The sequence below is a fragment of the Callorhinus ursinus genome, unplaced genomic scaffold (assembly GCF_003265705.2).
Source record: "Callorhinus ursinus isolate GAN/ISIS: 27379988/994484 unplaced genomic scaffold, GSC_fseal_2.0 scaffold11, whole genome shotgun sequence".
Classification (NCBI taxonomy): Eukaryota; Metazoa; Chordata; class Mammalia; order Carnivora; family Otariidae; genus Callorhinus; species Callorhinus ursinus.
In genome coordinates this window covers 14,816,659-14,836,192 of record NW_027397073.1, presented here as the reverse complement: position 1 = coordinate 14,836,192, position 19,534 = coordinate 14,816,659, and the positions used below count along the sequence as shown (strand labels likewise).

The 19,534-nt window shown below is 36.5% G+C and overlaps 1 pseudogene; it reads left to right on the top strand.

Moving 5' to 3' along the window:
- Window positions 1–18,954, top strand: part of LOC112834986 (glutamate decarboxylase 1-like) — a 31,414-nt pseudogene extending 12,460 nt beyond the window's left edge.
- The last annotated feature ends 580 nt before the right edge of the window (window positions 18,955–19,534 follow it).

The following is a 19,534-nucleotide window of genomic DNA, read 5'->3' as shown; positions in this document are numbered from 1 at the left end:
CCTGACAACTAAAAATAACCAGGTCCAAGTTTAGATCTTGAGCTGTTAATACCTCCATCTTACTGATATTATTTACACCAGGCAGAATGATAGTTATCTAGAAGGCAAGAAATCGAAGTTGATGTCAAAGCGAAAATTCAGAATTGCAGGCATCAGAAGAATCAATGCATTTCTCCAAGCCTTATACCTTAAAAAATATATAGATATAGATGATATAGATATCTGTAATGCAAGAGTTACAACTGTCTGGAACTTGTAAGGATTTTATCACTGGAGAATATTATTACTAGATTTATAAGTGACATGACTTCCTGTGTATATCGAGAACTAGAATATTCAAACCCCCACTGCATGTGAAGAGTTGTGTGATGGTGCCTTCTAAATGAGGTGTCACAACCTCCTACATCTGAACAGATGTCACGATGAGGGCCTGGAAATATGCCTTGAGACCCGTGCGTGTGTATGTAGATGTATGTACACATGCGCAAACCCATTCAAAGCTATGTGTTTATGCCCCCAAATGCACTAGTGTAAATGATCATGAAAGGCAGAGAAATGAATGCCCTTCCTATTTTCATTTTTGTCCAAGGGTCATTATTCAGTAAAAAAAAGCTGCAGCAATCCTTGGTATTGGAACTGAGAATGTAATTGAAGTAAAATGTGTTGAAAGGTATGTTTCTAACACATTCTTAAAAATCATTATTATCATTATGCTTCGTAGATTAAAATCCTATTTCCTATTCCAATTTTTAGCAAGAATACTCTCCCAATTTCAATAAATTTTAACTGCCATTAGTATGATAAGAAGTGCCAAAGTTATCCTATCCTATTCCTAAAATTTCTTTACTAAATATAGTCTTATATGAGAGGGACTGTCTCAGATCTTCCCTATTTTAAATATATTGAATTATATGCATAATAAATACACATAAAAATGTAATAATATTTGTAGATAAAAATTCAACTGCTTTAGCAATCTACAAAGTAAAAAGATATTTCCATTTTCCTTAAATACCAGGTTTCAGAAATAAATAATATGACAAATAGTACATATATTCTGAGGATCATTTTTATTCATAGCAAACTTACACGTCAATTCTATGTGTATTCTGTAACTTGCTTTCATAGTTTTTTGGTTTTAGAATATGTTTCAGAAATCTTATCCCATGAATTCATGCAGACCTTATTCTTTTTTAATTACTTATAGAGTTTTCCATTTTATAAATGTAACAGAATTTCATAAATTGTATTTTAAAAGACAATTAAGGGTTTCCCGCTAGATGTTAGTGTTTAAGAACAATGATTAAATGAATATAATTGTATAAAAATATTCAAGAGTCTGTTTGAATATCTCACATGAATTCCTAGAAACTGAATTATTGATTCAAAGAATGTCTGGATTTACAATTTCATAAAGATTTTTTATTTGCCCTTCAAATATGTTTAAGTTAATTGATGCTCTTATCTACAATGCTAACCCCAAATATTATCCATACTTTTATCATTGAAAATTCTGACCAGCCAATTGCATATTACCATGATTTGTTCATGTTCTTTGCCCATTTTTTATTGGTTGTTATTATTTGTTATTGGCTGGTAAGGAATCTTTATGTATTTAGAAATTCTGAAATATAAAGTAAATGAATATAAAATATCTTGCAAATGTGTTTTGTGAGTTTATTATTCAGTACTTTATCACAAGTTGTTTGATTTTCTTTATATATTCTGGGTGTATCTCCTGAGAATCACCCCCACCCAAGATACTTTGCATCTTTTTTATTATTATGAATGGGATATTCTATTATTTATTCACAACAATTAGTTTTTAAAAATAAGAATATGATTTACTCTTGTAAGCACCCAGTTGCTCAACATTCTTATTATTTTCAAAAGCTTTTTAATACATAATTTTAGGTATTTCTGGTATACAGCCATATGTACTCCCATTAGGTTTTTTTCCTCTTTCCTTTTTTCTTCTGTTTTCCTTCCTTTCTTTCTTTCTATCATACATTTGAATAATAGATAATTTCTTCAGAGAAAAATGCTATAGTACTGATGGTAGTGAGCATCCTTACCTTATTCCTGACGTTAGTAGGAATGCTTCTAGTGAACCATCAATAGGCATGCTGGGTTTCAGTCTGATACCTGGACTGAGTAGAAAAATATTGACTTTTTTTTCTCGGATATTTGCTGTGAAGAAACGTGAAGGTCATCTGAAATTTGCCACCTTTTTCCTCCTCCTCCAATTGGATACCTGATTTTTATACCTTGATGTCAAGAGGCTTTTACTTTTTATTTTTTAAGTTTTTATTTAAATTCCAGTTACTTAACATACAGTGTGATACTAGTTTCAGGTGTACAATATAGTGATTCAACAGTTCCATACAACACCCAGTGCTCCTCATGACTAGTACCCACCTTACTCCTCATCACCTATTTCATCCATCTCCCACCCACCACCCTTCTGGTAACCACCCGTTTGTTCTCTAGAGTTGAAAGTCTGTTTCCTGGTTTGCCTCTCTCCCCATTTTCTCATTTGTTTTGTTTCCTAAATTCCACATATGAGTGAAAAAATACGGTATTTGTCTTTCTCTGACTGACTTATTTTGCTTAGCATTATACCCTCTAGCTCCATCCATGTCTTTGCAAATGGTAGGATTTCATTCTTTTATATGGCTGAGTAATAGTCCATTGTGTATATGTACCATATATTCTCCTTCCCCCCGCCCAGATCTTGGGTTAGGTTTAGGGTTACAGCCAGGGTCAGGGTGAGGGTATGTGCCAGAGAAGAGGTTTTTACTTTAAATTGAAGTTTAGGGATGCCTGGGTGGCTGAGTCGGTTAAGCGTCTGCCTTTGGCTCAGGTCATGACCTCAGGGTCCTGGGATCGAGTCCTGCATGGGGCTCCTTGCTCACTGGGGAGCCTGCTTCTCCCTCTCCTTCCGCCTACCACTCTCCCTGCTTGTGCTCTCTCTCTGACAAATAAATAAATAAATAAATAAATAAATAAATAAATAAATAATAAACAAATAATATCTTTAAAAAATAAAATAAAATAAATTGAAGTTTAATCACTTGAAAAAAAGATTATAATTCTGTGTCTTTCCTTAGAAAGCGTAATACAAATTTTAAGATGACCAAATAGCACACTAAATATTCTTTAATTCAACATGATATTCACCATTAGTTTTTGGGAACTGAACATTTACCTAATATGTGTTTACACACATATAAATGCCTTAGGGAGACACTAAAAACTAATTTTTCTTAGTCTTGCATATCATTTATTCTTTTCATTGGTAGAATTGGTATGCATATTCACTCAGGATAAATCAATGTGTATTTGTATTTTTAAGGGTAAAGATGATTCCTGCTGAGTTAGAGAAAAATATATTACAAGCTAAAACAATATGTTCTATAGCTCCATACTTAACATGTAAATTCATTTTTATTTTCTTTACCTATTTTCATTAGTGGAAAACAACTGTTAAGGTAATTGCTAAGAGAAATAAAATAATCCCTAAGTGTGGGAAATTCCTTATAAAATTAAACTGAAATAATTAAGTTAACATTGCAGTATTTCTCTCATAATTTTCTGTCAGATATCCAATGAAAAGTTATCAGGACATGGACTATATAAAGGAATTTGGTCATCTCCATTTTTGTGGTATTATTTTACGAAAATAAATTTGGAAAGAAATATAATAACTGAAACTCGGAAGCAGTGACATGAGTTCCTATTATGGTTACGCTACTTCTTCCAGTCCTGGAGATACCTCAGAATATTTGAAATTATTAGGTACTTAGTGTTCGTGTCCAAGTCATCCAGCTTCCTGGTGCCCAGGAGTGCAGTGGTGAAGCGACAGGATTATTCCTGTGCTCCTCCTGAGTCTGTACCCACAACTCAGCTTGTGTCATCACCAGGGCCAGACTCCTTTCTGTGCCACAGCCACAGCTGGCACCACAGTGTTTGGGGCCTTCGACCCTCTCCACGACATCGCCGATATTTGTGAGACACACAGACTCTGGGTGCACGTGGACGTAAGTCACCTCCTTTAGTATGACTCATAACTTCCCCTTTAAAAAATGTATCCTATGAGCAGTCCTTAAAAAAATTGCTTCATTGGCATTGGGGGCCAGGTGAAACTTTCTCTGGAAACTAATTTTTATAATGAATAAAGTAGACTTAATATATTAGCCTGGAAAGAGCTACAAATGTATCAAGTATTTTAAAAGAGCCCAAACCTCTCTTCAACCAACAATTTAGAAAATCAATTTGATGAAATAGTTAAATCTGATTGTATTTATTTATCTATTTATCTATTTATTTTTATTTATTTGAGAGAGAGAGAGCACTCTTGAGCGAGCAGGGGAAGGGGCAGAGGGAGAGGAAGAAAATCTCAAACTGACTCTACACTGAGTGCAGAGCCTGATGCGGGGCTCAATCTCAGGACCCTGAGATCATGACCTGAGCCAAAATCAAGAATCGAGCACTTAAACAACTAAGCCACCCAGATGCCCCTTAAACCTGATTTTAAATCAAAAGAAGATTTAGCCCATTACTCTAATAAACATTTTAAAATTAATACATATTAAGGAAATCACAATTTAAGGAAATCACAATTTTTGATGCTATTAATTTAGTACAATGACTTTGGGCAAAACTTTCTTCAGCTTTGGTAAGAGTTAGACAAATTTAAAATTATACAATATGGGAGAGATGCTAATTTTTCTGTGGCATTGCCAAATTTGATGCCAACTTTTTTATCTGTCTCTGGAAATTATACAAAAGGTGTTTGAATTAATTAGAAACCTAAAACTTTACCGTGTCACGAATAGGCAATGAGAATTCACAGGAGGAAATTTTAAAATGCATTGTTCTTATAAGTAGTATAATGATAGCCAAGTTTATAATTATCTAACACAGCAATTAAAGCGTCATCAAAGTTTGAAATAATTTAACATGGGAAAAAGCGGCCGATGCTATTTAAAAAGAAAGAATTAATAGAAGAACACATATCTTTTGTACCTGTAGGCAGCCTGGGGAGGTGGATTATTGCTGTCCAGAAACCACTCCCATAAACTCAGTGGCATTGAAAGGTGAGACCTGCGTCATTGCTTGTGAAAGCAAAATTACCTGTTTAGGCTTCTGTTCTCTTTCATTAGACTGTGAGCACTGATTGGAGCTGTTTTATCACCTAGGGCCAACTCTGTGACCTGGAATCCACAGAAACCCATGGGTGTCCCCCTTCAGTGCTCTGCTATCCTCATCTGGGACAAAGTAAATGATTTCTATTTTTAAGTAGTGCTGTGATGGATGTCTTGGTAAAGACTAGCTTCATTGTGAATGTTTAAAATCAAAATAATTATGGCCTTATAGAATTAGCACAGTGCAGTACAATTTGCCCTCCTAAACTGACCCTTCTCCCTTGATCTTTAAGTAGCCACTGGGTCATTGAGGTGCCACAAAACCAAATGACTGTAAGCACAGGTGGTACCTCCATGGGTGGATAAGATCTGGGATGACACAGTGGGCAGTGATGAGGTCTATAAAAAACTTGATCATTCATGCCACACTTATTAAAAACACCATGAACAAACAAAATGTCTCTTACGGATCAAATTTGGCCCACAGGCCATTTGTTATTTCAAAGTGTAGGGCCAAAAATGTCGCTTATTTTAAGTGTAGATAACTATGAGTAACTGCAATATATTTTTAGCATAGAAAGCACAAATTTATGGGTTGTATGAAATTATTATCTGCTCATTCATTTGTGTATTTTATCTCCATCAATAGTAAACGCAATGCTACACAAAGAGCTGAGCCCATGATCTCCTCCAAGGAAGGATACAATGATGAAGTTCAACTTAGGAATTCTTATCTCCATGTCATTGTCAGAAATGCAAATGCATTTTATGTAGTATCAGTTATAGCTTTATTTTCTTTCTCTCTTACTCACCAGCAATCCAAAGAGTTTGGATATAAAAATAAAGTGTCAGTGTTCTTATTACAATTGCCTTAACTTACTCTTTTTTTAAAAAAAATATTTTAATTATTTTTAAATAGTGTTTAAATTCTAGTGTAGTTAACATACAGGGTAATATTAGTTTCTGGTGTACAATATATTGTGCTTATCTCAAGTGCCCTCCTTAATCCCCATCATCTATTTCCCCCATCCCTCCCACCACCTCCCCTCTGGTGACCATCAGTTTGTTCTCTAGGGTTAAGAGTGTGTTTCTTGGTTTGCCTCTCTCTTTCAGCCATAAAAATAAAATCTTGCCATTTGCCACCATGTGGATGGAGCTAGACGGTATCTTGCTTAAGCAAAGTAAGTCAGCCAGAGAAAGATAAATACCATGTGATTTCACTTATATATGGAATTTAAGAAACTCACTCTTGAGTACTCAGTGCCCACTCTGTCTCTTCTGAAAGAGTCTTTATTCTCTCTTAGCCTAGGCCATTCTCAGAGATGCAGGCTGGAACTTTTAGCTCTGCTTCAGACTGAAGTTGGCCACATGGCGGCCATATTCCTTCAATATATGCCTTCAATAAAAGGGCAGCTGCCTTGTGTTTGAAGCCTGCAGGTTAATAGGCTACTCCTTCCTGTCCTCTCCTGTGTGTGCAATATTTGGAAGTTATAGTTTGACTACATTTGTTTTCTTTAAGAAGCTTCTGAGTTTGCTCCCTCTTCCTGTTGCTAACAGGTCTGTCTTCAACGTTCAGATTTCTGATAGCTTTATGTTTAAGACTCAAAAACAAATGTTTTGCAGTCTTCCCTGATTTCTTCATCCATAGTGAGTACATTGAAATAGTACGTTTTATTCTGTTATCACATATCATGTGTTCCTCAAAGAAGTTAAGTTTCTGTTTTCTTGTTTTATACTTCTTTTTTATCATTTCTTAAAGACAGATAGATGATCAATGGAGGGAGAATAGAACCCCCAAACTACTAAAGCTTTCACTATTTTTAGGGTCATCTCTGGAAAATAAGCCTATTGTGGTGTAGCCTTAAATTAAGAGGAACATTTGATCCTTATCTATTAAACCATCTGAGTGCCTAAGGTTGCACATTACACCATTTTAACTCATGCCTTAATGAGCAGTTTAAACCAAGTATATTCAAGGGGCGCCTGGGTGGCTCAGTCGTTAAGCGTCTGCCTTCGGCTCAGGTCATGATCCCAGGGTCCTGGGATCGAGCCCCACATCGGGCTCCCCGCTCAGTGGGAAGCCTGCTTCTCGCTCGCCCACTCCCCCTGCTTGTGTTCCCTCTCTCGCTGTGTCTCTCTGTCAAATAAATAAATAAAATCTTTAAAAAAAATAAAATAAAATAAAAAAATAAAAAAAATAAACCAAGTATATTCAGTATTTGATGAATATATTTTCTGATGCTGAAAAGGCACATATAAGCACTATACATATATATATTTTGCTGTAATTGTAGATAAAATACAATTAAAACTATTTTAAATGTCTTTTATTTAAATATTTATTTATTTATTTATGTTAAAGATTTTATTTATTTATTTATTTGAGAGAGAGAATGAGAGAGAGAGAGAGCACATGAGAGGGGGGAGGGTCAGAGGGAGAAGCAGACTCCCCGCTGAGCAGGGAGCCCGATGTGGGACTCGATCCCGGGACTCCAGGATCATGACCTGAGCCGAAGGCAGTCGCCCAACCAACTGAGCCACCCAGGCGCCCTTTTATTTAATTTTTCAAGGGAAAGGAAGTGCCGTGTGCTTTTGTTTTTGTTTTTTTAAAGATTTTATTTATTTATTTGACAGAGAGACACACAGCGAGAGAGGGAACACAAGCAGGGGGAGTGGGAGAGGGAGAAGCAGGCTTCCCGCAGAGCAGGGAGCCCGATGCAGGGCTCAATCCCAGGACCCTGAGATCATGACCTGACCCAAAGGCAGATGCTTAATGACTGAGCCACCCAGGCGCCCTGTGCTGTGTGTTTTTGAAATGAAGTGCTAATCATGTCAATCTCTTTCAACCAGAAGGACTTTTTCATAGTGCAAAATTGAAACCCATTCAGTGGCTTCTCATTGCTTTTAGGATGGGGATTAAAATCCCTGACATGGCCTACAAAGCCTGGGAGGTACAGCCCATACCCTTCTCGGCTGTCCCATTCATCTTGTGCTTCCTTTTGGTTTCTGCCCTTGATATCCCTTGACCTGCCCTTACTTCCCAGGAGTCATGCAGCTTGTACCCTACGACCTTCACAGGAGTTTCTGCTTCTGCCTATCAGGGTCTGGCTCCATTTTGTCTCCCACACCTTCCCCCTAGCATCTTTCTAGTTTAGCTCCCACTGAACTCGAAAATGACTTTTACCCAGAGGTCTTCCTAGACTTTCAGACTAAGGGAAAAATCCTTGATCCTTAGAGCAGAATATTCCAACACTGTGAAACTCCTTCATAGCATTTAACCTGGGTACAATTTCACATCCACATGTGTCATATTTGGTTTAGTGTCCAACCCACCCAACCTCCTGAAGCCCAGGTTGTAAGGTCAGTGGGGCAGAGCATTTCCACCTTTGCTCGCCACAAATCCATGGCCCCCGCACAGTGCGCAACAGATTGTGGGTAAATATGACTAACGTAGCTTACTCATCCCATCAGGAGAGTGGATAAAACTTACACTGATTATGCTGTTTTAAAGTATTTTAAATAGTCTCCAGCTCTTGTCTAACATAACATTAAAAGGGAGTTTGAAGTAAACTAAGAAAATATTTACATGTGTAAAGAGGAGTCCTAACATATAGATACATAAGGCACTCTTTTCAAGGTATCATTTCTATTCCTTTCCCCTAAATACTTCAATTCTTACCACCACATTGTGCTCCTGATCCACAGCCTATCCTAAACAAAGGAGTGTGAGATTTTTCCTTTGAAGTTGGGTTTCCACAAACTCCAAGACAAACTGCCCTTCTGTCAGATCCCAGATTGATCACTGTTTGTTTATGTGACCTTGAAGATTGCTCAATATGTTAAAGTATCCATTTCCTCAGTCTACAAAAATGATATAACAATAGTACCTCTGCTATGAGTTTTCTGTGAGGCTCAAATGATATACTATTTGTGAAGCGGCCAGTGTGATAATAAACACATAATATTGTTATTTGCTTCTTGTACAAAATTATGCTTAACGTATATTTAAACGGTACCCCGTCTGTGCACGCGGATTTAGCCTTGGTTGTGCACACCCTTTGAGAAAAGTCTCTCTTTAACTGGGTGATGGGAAACATTTCTTTTCTCTAGTGGTTTCTTCTTAACCCTCCAAAGCAGATATTTCTCCATTCTTTCAACATCTTTTATGTGAGAAGCACAAAATTAAATGAATGGGTTACTTTATTCTCTACCTACTGTGACTCTCAGAGCAGTTTGCTAACTGGCACCCGAACGGCTGATTCATGGGATAGTTTAGTTCAAGTGAACGAGGCCCTCAGTTCTCATTAACTTCAATATATAGTAGCAAGTGATTTCAAAGAGCAGCAAAACTTCAAGGACTTTGAGAAAAGTTAAAGAAAAATATAGAAATCATGTTAATCCAATTATACCATCTGTTGTTCCAGATAAACCCAAAGAACAACTGGATATATTAAAATCCTAGAAAAGTAACATATTTTTATATAAGATAAAATTCTCTTTAAAAGTGCATGCACTGAATAACATACAGAATTGTTGAATCACTCGATTATACACCCGAAAGTAATATAACACTGTATGTTAACTATACCAGAATTAAAACGCAAAACTTTATACAATTTTAAAAAATAAAATAAATGAAGGTAACCAAAAAAAAGTGTATGTAAAATAGAAATGCTAAGTTAACTGAAATAAATAATAGTGGTTTCTTATTGAAATGTATATAGTCTGCACGTAGATATATTATTCCTTCTTTAGGGTCTTCTGGAAGCATGCAACCAGATGCGAGCTGGATATCTTTTCCAGCCAGATAAAGTCTACAATGTAGACTTTGACACTGGGGATAAAACTATTCAGTGTGGCTGACATGTTGATATCTTTAAGCTACAGTTAATGCGGAAACCAAAGGTAGGAATTTGTCATCCCTTTTAGTAGGTCCTCCTCATTTGGATAAAGAGTATAGATTATTCCATTTTTTTAGAGTTCTATTTGGGTGTCTTTTCCAAAGTTTTAGTCTCATCATTTTCCTAAACTTCGCTCAAGAAAACCGCTATGTTTCTAATTACAGATGACAAGCTTGGCTTCTCAGGTCTAAACCCTAACTGAGGGCATGTCCCACTGTTACTATATACTCTACCAAACTGTAGGAATAAAAATCTGATAAGAATATAAACTTGTCGGGCGCCTGGGTGGCTCAGTTGGTTAAGCGACTGCCTTCGGCTCAGGTCAGGATCCTGGAGTCCCGGGATCGAGTCCCACATCGGGCTCCCTGCTCAGCAGGGAGTCTGCTTCTCCCTCTGACCCTCTTCCCTCTCGTGCTCTCTATCTCTCATTCTCTCTCTCTCAAATAAATAAATAAAATCTTTAAAAAAAAAAGAATATAAACTTGTCTGCAACTTTTTTTTAAAAAAACTGTTTTTTCCCTCCTACTCATTGGAATTGTTAATAGTCAACTAGACTTAAGTCAATATAGATTCTCAAATGTGAACCCTTATTTATTCATGGATGTGCAATCTACCTTGGAGTCAAGATCAGCAGATGGTCTCTCCAAAGATTATGACAACAGCAGGACATGTTCTGTACCCTTCGCCTGCCCCTTATTTATGTGTTTTAACTTAAATAATTAGCATGCTTTTAGAAGCTGTTTCTATCACTCCATCCCCAGTCCTCTGTAGAAAGATGGACATTGGGTTCTGTGCAGATGAAAGCTTTGACATGAACTAACACCATCTATAATGTATTACTGACACTGCTATTTAATTTGACGTCTTTTTTGTTGTTGTTGTTAGAAATCTATTACCACAAAACCAGAGATACCACTTTTCATAGAAGTCACCCAGCAACAGCCTGATGAATAGGCAACATTCTGATACAAGAATATCAGTTACTCAGGAAGACAATCAGCTATTAGTTCATCTTGGAGTTTCACTGATAACTTTCACTATTCAAAGATATGCATTGTCTAAGTTCTTTTCCTGAAGATTTTTAAATATCCAGTTTGGAAATTTTGTTTAAACTTGCTTTAAAAAATATTCTAAGTTCAAATTTTTGCAAACACAAAGCTCAAAATTTTGTGTAGATCTCTCAGACACTGATAATCCAAATATCCCTCAGTCTGATTCTGTACAGATTTTATTTATGTAAATATTCTCATGGACCTCCTGAATTCTGTAAGAGGTTGCTGGTTCTGCTAAAGCTTAGCTGTCAGTCACTGCATATACCTTGACTTTCCTTAAATGAGTATATACACCTAGATATTGTCAACAGGTTTGTCCTTGAACTCATAAATGCTCAATATATATCAAAACATTTATAAAAGAAATTATATATATAAGGGATTATGAAAAGCATCATAGAGTTCATCTATTATTTTATACAATAGAGGAGTGGCATTTAACCTTTTTTAATGCAATCCACAGTAAGAAATAAATTTTATGTTGTGGCCCAATAATACATATACACACACACAATTAAAACAAAAGTTTCAGGAAAACACCTTATAATATGAAATTCTCTAATATTTTCTATTCTACTCTTTCTCTTTGAAAGAAAAGCTGGAATGACCCACTTAACTGGTTCTATTACCCACCAATGGCCTATAACCTGCAGTTTAAAAGGTACAGATAAGCACCTTTGGCCTGGAGTAAGCTAGACTGTCAAAGAACTGTGTACTTGGGCCACCTTGTTTGGCCTTCTATAAAACAGATGTGACCAATGAATATTTAGTATCTATATTTATTTACTTCATCTTTCTTATAAACATAAGGTTTCCGAATCAGAGGAAGATCACCTATTTACTTAGAGAATATCTCAGTGTCAGTTTCCCATACCCCGGTTCCCCCTCAGGGCAACACGGTGAGGCCATGTCACATCACCCTATGCGTGCGAAGGAGATTTCTACCACAGGACAGGGAGCCTGCAGTTCGGAAACTGGAATCTTGTACTTGAGCTGGCACACCCAATCAGAGGGAGAGGGAGGGAAGGAGAGAGCTCAAGTTTACTCCTGAATGCTAAAGTATCCTCTTTTGAAAGGCATTTGACTCCTGGGGAGATAAGAAAAATTTAATACCCTTTCCGTGGGTGCAGATGATTACATAAAAACTCAGTATACACCAGAATACAAATGCTTTTCCCATTAAAAAAAAAAAACATGACTCACACTGGAGATCAAGTTCAGGAAATGTGCATGGCAGGTTCGAAAGGGAGGAGTTGACTTGCAAGTTTGAAAAATTTTGTCCTCCTTTGCTCTAATTACAGAATGCATACTTCACTGATGGTAGAAAGAGGAGCCACTGTTAGTGAAATTCGTATTTCTTATAAATAAAATCAATTACATAAAATACTGTGATAGGTTATAAAAATAAGGAGAAAATCATATACTAATATAAGATGCTACAAACATTGACTATACATGCAAAAAAGCAAATATAACACAAAAGCTTCCTTTTACATGGATTTTTCTACATGGGTTGGACCACTTTTGGATTCTTAAAATGAATCTGTTTTGGCCATGAGAATGCTATGGGGAGTTTAATTGTCCAAAAGCCCCATCTGCTTCTCTTAAATTCATAATTACATTTGCCCCGGGACTGTTTCCCAAAGTTTTCTCCCAGCCAGTGACTGAGTCTAGGATTCTAAGGCATTCCCCTTCCCGAGAGGCGTAAGGCTCTTCTGACAGCTGACTTGGTGTGAGGGCCCTCCCCACTGGCCTTTCTGTATTTTCCTCAGACTTCATGGTAGTCTAGGGAGCTCAGGCCATTTAGCCCCCCTTTCCCCTTCACTTAGGGTCTGACTTCTTCTCGCAATCTGAACAACTCCTCCTACTCTCTTCCAACAAGTTACTTCCACCACTAAAATCCTGGCACTTTTAATCTCATCATGATGTCTGCTTTTTGGAGAACATGGGCTAATGGGGGCCAATAAAGCTTTAACTGCAAGTGCCATTGTCTTTAATATTCAACCTCTGTAGATTTTTTTTCACAGAGCTTAAAGATGCATTTGCAATATGGACACATACCTTGATGTTTTTAAATGCCAATTCAATATGCATGAATGCCACCAAAAGTTCTATATGGAAAATTCCTGGAGAGTAGTAAACTCTATGGTAATCACTTCAATGATCCTTGGCCTCATTTCTTCAGAATTGAAAGTAGGAACATTCTTCATCAATCAATTTCTATTAACTTTTCTGCTTCCCTTTTTAACAGTTTATAGCTTCCCCCGAACCAGATTGCCCTCAAAGAAAAATTTCTGGCATAATATCAGGTGATAACGTGGTTATCACAATCCATCAGTCCATTGATATTGAATCATTCCTATTCTTAAGCATTTCAAATACTAACAATGCCTTTTCCAAATGAATGTTTGTTCAAAATTGTGAGAGTTGTTGGTTCTAACCACATATTCATGTAATTAAATTTTTTACACATATTATATATGTGTACATATAAAATATACATATTATAAATATTACACAAAATGTACATACATACTTCCTGTGGAGAAAGGTATTGAATTCACTGAAAAGGATAAGGAGTGAAGGAAACGAATTCTGTTGGAAACAAGTTCTGGTTTGAGCATAAAGTGTGGTCTCTTAGGGCTCTTAACATCCCCGCTTGCTCAGTTGGGTTCACCTGTACTTGCGTGGAGGGTCACGGAGCTCCCACATACGACAGGGCCAGTGGAATTCTGTGTTCCTTGAACATTGCAAATGCTGTGTGTGGTGAGGTGGCAAGACATGGAAGTTACCTGTATCTCCTTAGCTCACATGCATGATCCACTGTCTCATTAGGCACACTTTACTCACTTTACCTACAAACACAAGCCCAAGGCAAAATTTTAAAGAATTTCAGGACAGCAATGGCAGAGAATTAAATTAAACACAAAACCCTTCTGAGTATAGGGCCTGCGTGACCGTGCAGGTGGTATGCCCATGAAGCCAGCTCTGATTACAAAGGCTTATGTTTTGAGAATCCTCTAACTTGCCACTTCATGTGGTTGTAAAGCCTAGAATAACTGTGAATGCATACCCACATTTTGGGTTATAGGTGTATGGACAGAAGCAGAGATCAGTTAGGAGGCAATTTCAGTAATGGGGAGAGAGTGACTGGGCTGGCAGAGTGGCAGTGGACAGGTTTGTGTAGAAAGATGAGGAGTTCAGTCTTGGACATGCCATTTTGAGATGTTCATTAGTCATCTCAGTGGAGAGTTGAATAAGTAGTTTAGTATATAAGTCTGAGATTCAGAGAGAAGGTCTCAAATGAAAACAGGGGGTGGGAAATTCACCCCCTGTATAGGGCTTAGTACCATGAGACAAGCAGAAATCACCAAGGAAAAGAAGGTAGGTGGAGACACAGACTGGACAATGCTTCTGTGTCTCAGTTGCCCACCTTTTAGGGCTCTTCTAAAAGTAAATTTAACCAAGTGATTCAAGTACTGAACTACATGCCTGTGTAGTAGCAGAAGCTCAACGGTTGTTAATTTTTAAATACATTCTGCTGGCAAATATGCCAAGAGCTTTATTTGTAGTATTTCTCCCACTCCTCATAACATTATATGTAATTTTTAAAAATTTGCTCTACATACTAGACAGATGAAAATTACATGTCAAAATATTTAGCGAACATGTGTAGATCTAGGCACTGCAGTATGGAAGGCTAAGTAATTGGCCTTAAGGTCACAGACAGTAGGGATCAAAGGGGGATGAGGATCTGGAAATAAAAATGAAGTAATAATGGAGAACACCTACTAGTAGTAAGATAATAATCACATTATTTAAATAAGTACATTTAAATAATTATAATCAATTTCAGGAACTTTTTCAATGTAATTTAAGGAAACTTACTTTTGAATGGAAACTTTATTTTGATTTTTTTTTTAATTATAGGGAACCCGTGGCTTTGAGGCACAGATCAACAGATATATGGAACTTGCAAAATACTTCTATAAGGTTTTGAAGAAAAAAGATAACTTTAAGCTTGTGTTTGATGCAGAGGTAAGGACGTCTTTTCTTTTTTTTATAATTTAATTGGTTTATACTTTGCTGAGAATTCTTACCTGAATCTTATCTGAGATCATTTTAAAAGTATACTTAGCAAGTATCATAAATATTTTTATCTTATCTAAATGCAAATCACTTAGGTTTTAAAACCTGTTTCATTTAAGTTTTATGTCTTGTATGCCAAGGGTTCAAAAGACTTTGATGATTATATTCAATATTTCATTTTTAAGACAATTAAAACTACTTGGTTACAATTGCTTTTCTGATTTCTCTGGCACAGAATAACAGTAATTTAATTGTTCCTAACTTTTTTCTTGTATGTTATACTATGCAGCTGGGTTTCTGGACAGTAGATCATAGGAGAAGGTGGACTTCAAGTTATGATAATCTTTAGTAGATCATTATTAAGCTACTAAGTAGATATTAATGAAAAAATTGAGATTTTTGCCAGCATTTTGTCCATTTTCCTATCCAAGTCCCAGTCAACCATCCAATGGCATGAAGCCATGCTAATAAAAACAACTGTTAGGGAAAAAATATGCTTTGTCTGTCTTTGAAACTGTTTTCCTCTGACTATATTATTATCTTAATTTTTGTGAGTCTCTTGCAGTCTTAAGTGGAAACTAGAAGTAAAGTCTTTTTTTTAATTTAATATTTTTTTAGAGAGAGAGAGGAAAGGAAGGGGCAGAGGGGGAGAGAGAGAGAGAGAATCTTAAGCAGGCTCCACACCCAGTGTGGAGCCCCACATGGGGCTGGATCTCATGACCCTGAGATCAAGACCTGAGCTGAAATCAAGAGTCAGACACTTAACCAACTGGGCCACCCAGGCGCCCAAAAGTCTGCCTTTTTTTAAATACTGTATATACTCTACGAGTTTATTTTCCTTTCTGAAATGAGCTTAAATTTAAGTAAAGTTCTCTTACGCTTTTTATCTATGTGAAAGACATCCAGTCACTGAAACCAGTGAAATAACCTTTTAGAGGTTATTTCAAGGTGAATTCAGAGAGAGGTTAATTATATATGTCGGAGATTTTGGAAATATAAGTCCTCCGATCTGTACCCACAGCCACTGTTTTAGTGAAGTCTTCTCCATTCTTTCCTGCCTTACTATCATAGCCTAATATTCTAATAGCTAATATTCTTCTCTCTCCACTTGTTCTCTCCTCTAATCCATTGTCCATATTTCAACCCAAATGACCTTTCTCAAATATGAAACTGGAACTAGCATTATTGTTTAAAATATTTTGAGGAATGGTCATGGAATGGGCGGCTGAAGATCTCTGAGGGAACTGATAGCCCAGAGCACGTTGAGGATGACCTGCAAAGACAGGAAAGTCACCAAGAATTGTGGTAGGAGAGGTTTTCCAGAAAGACAGCAGGAGCCTATGCCAAACTGGGAACTCTGTGAGGACAGTGCCCATTTCTGTTGTCTCTGTGCCCAGGGTCTGATGTGTATTACGTCCTTAAAAACTATTTTTAAACATATTAACAATCAAATTCATTAAAATACCTCTGAAATACTTAAGGAATTAGGTAGGGTTTTAAGGATACTTGTAAAATTTTTGTTTGATTTAGCCTGAGTTCACCAATGTCTGCTTCTGGTATTTTCCACCAAGACTTAAACATATGCCAAAAGGTTTTGAAAGAGATCAAGAACTCCAAAAGGTAAGTGTGTGTGTGTGTGTGTGTGTGTGTGTGTGTGTGTGTGTGTGTGTGTTGTTTTTAATTTTAATATTGCCTTTTAAATAATGTGTCTGTTTGGTTAGTTTGACTGGCTAGTACATGGTGGTCATGTGGCCCCAAGCCATTAATTTAATACTTGTATAGAGATGAGCTCAATCTCAACATGTCAGTCATTTTGCAAATTAATCCAGTCATAATTTATATAATTGAAAAATATTTACTGAGTATTTAATATGAAATATGCTGAGTTTCTTACTCTTGCTTAAGCCATTCATCAATTAATGTATATCAGGTGTTCCAATAAGAGTTAGAGGTATAAAATAAATTAGACAGAATCCCAGTCCCAAATTGGCTAAAAAAGCTTAGTAGGAGAGAAGACAAGAATATAAATCATTACAATTCTTAACAGCAATAGAAGAGGTAGTTGGAGAAGTGTTACAAAATTTGAAATACTTATCAAAAGATCATCTGAGCAAGAATGTGAGATTTTATTAGAGAACAATAAACAATAATACTGAAAAAAAATCCAAATGAATATCATAGCACGGGGGATATTTTGTCTTTACCTTAATGATATATGTTAAAGTAAAGAGGATCACCACCATTATATGTAATTTATCACATATATTTATTGTAAGTTTTTAACCAATCTTAAGCATGCATCACAGATACACATTTTACTTTGAGTTATGCCAACATCATAACCACTTATGTTGGGTAATGTGAGGTGTCCTGGCATGCACTGAACACAAACTCTCTGATTTCAGTATTTAAGAGCTTCAGCTTTTTCAATCATCAAAATCTCACTGGGCTTGTAAGTCCTAAGTGAAAATAAAGATTGTTTTGTTTTACTTTTTGCTTCTCATAATACTACTTGTTAAAATATTTCATGGTTTGAGGTAAGTTTTAAGTGAAACTCTTCATAGTTTTCAAGTGTGGTCTTCCATGAGGGCAGTTACTACCAGCTGAGAGCTAATAAGGCACGTATTTACACAGACTTGCAAGCCAGCCCCCGAGGTACACACAGCTTGTTTACCAGTGAGCTGTCCCTCTCAGGGACATGTTCCTGGATGGAAGGCAAGGGGAAGACCATGAAACAATTCCTTAAAATATTGCAGGCAATAACTAGTATCTATTATTTTATGATCATCTTGATTAACTAAAATATTAACTAGGGAAGGACACTACATGAAATGCCCGACTAAAAGGGACATAAATATGTATTGGCTTCTACACAGCCATTACATAAGCCTTAGGGGGAAGTTAAGTCATGGATAGCATCTGCAGCATTTTAAAAATGAACTGTGTGCAGAAGCAAACGTTTTGAGAAGAGGAGCAGGTTGAGGTGTTCTAGAATGCCCTCTTCTGGCTTTCCTGAGCGTCCGCGCCACTTTGCCCTGTTGATAATAACCCGAGAAGGTACTAATGTGATCCAGTGTCATGTGTGTGTTGTTGTTGGAAGAGCCATACAGGATGATTACACAGGCGGGATTTGTTTCTGTGAAATTCACAAAGAAACTGTTTTGCTGCAAAACAGTGACCTTGTAGAAAAACTCAAGATGTAGTAGAATAATTCAAATAATGAAAGTTATAATACCAAAACATGCCATTTTTCCATTTCCTATTTCCTTTCACCTCTTTCTCAGATACTTCTATTTGAATTGCCATATAAATATAAGCAAGATATCATACAACCTTCTTTAATGCATTCTAGCACATTTATCTTATTTTATGCATCTGGTCATTGTGAAGTAATGAGAGCTACAGTATGAATGTAGAGCATGATGGGTGTATTTTTTTTTCCTGTACTAAGCCTCTTCTTAAAAATTATCCCTGATAGTTTTAAATTGCCTGCTATTTACTCCGAACTAATGATAGTTATGTAGCCATCTAGAATGTGGGAGAGCATATACTTGTAAAATTACCTTTTAATAATATTTACATTTACACACAGATTGCTCCGAAGATTAAACACAGATGGTGAAGGAAGGCGCAACCGTGATAAGCTACCAGCCATGTGGGGACAAAGTAAATTTTCTTCGAATGGTTTTTTCTAACCCTGCCACAAGGCGAGCAGATGTTGACTACCTTATTGATGAAATTGAAAGGCTTGGAAAGGATTTATGAGACTTCAGTATGAGCTTGAATACAAGTGTGAACAACAACTTAAAAAAAATCTGCTGCTGAAGATAACAAGAGAGGAATACTGTAAGTGGTATCCTCTTTTATCCTTTGCTATGTAAGATGATGAAAGGGAAGCCGGTTCACTGAAGATAAATAAGTTCAAGTTCATTCATGTATTTGTTATTTTCATTATTTTGATCAAAATTATTGAAAATCTGTTAAATGTCAGCTACTTTTCTTGGTGTGTTCAGAGTATACCAGTGAGTCAGAAAGATAAAAATCCCTGTTAGAGGATTTTTGTAAAGGAAGAAGTTCCACTGTGGGCATTCAGTAACTTGGCATATATTTACATGTTGGAATTAACTGAATAAAGACTTCCTGAATTGAAATCATTTTCAATATCACATGGTAGTATTCTGTCTCCATAAAAAATAAAATCATACACAGCATGTTTCTCTTTTTCAAACAGATCAGATGGAATAAAGTGTTCTGTATTTTGGAGCAAAGAGACAGGAATGACAGGGTCTGACATACCTCCCTTTTGAACCTTGCCTTTGTATTTAGAGGGGACTGTGGGTCTACC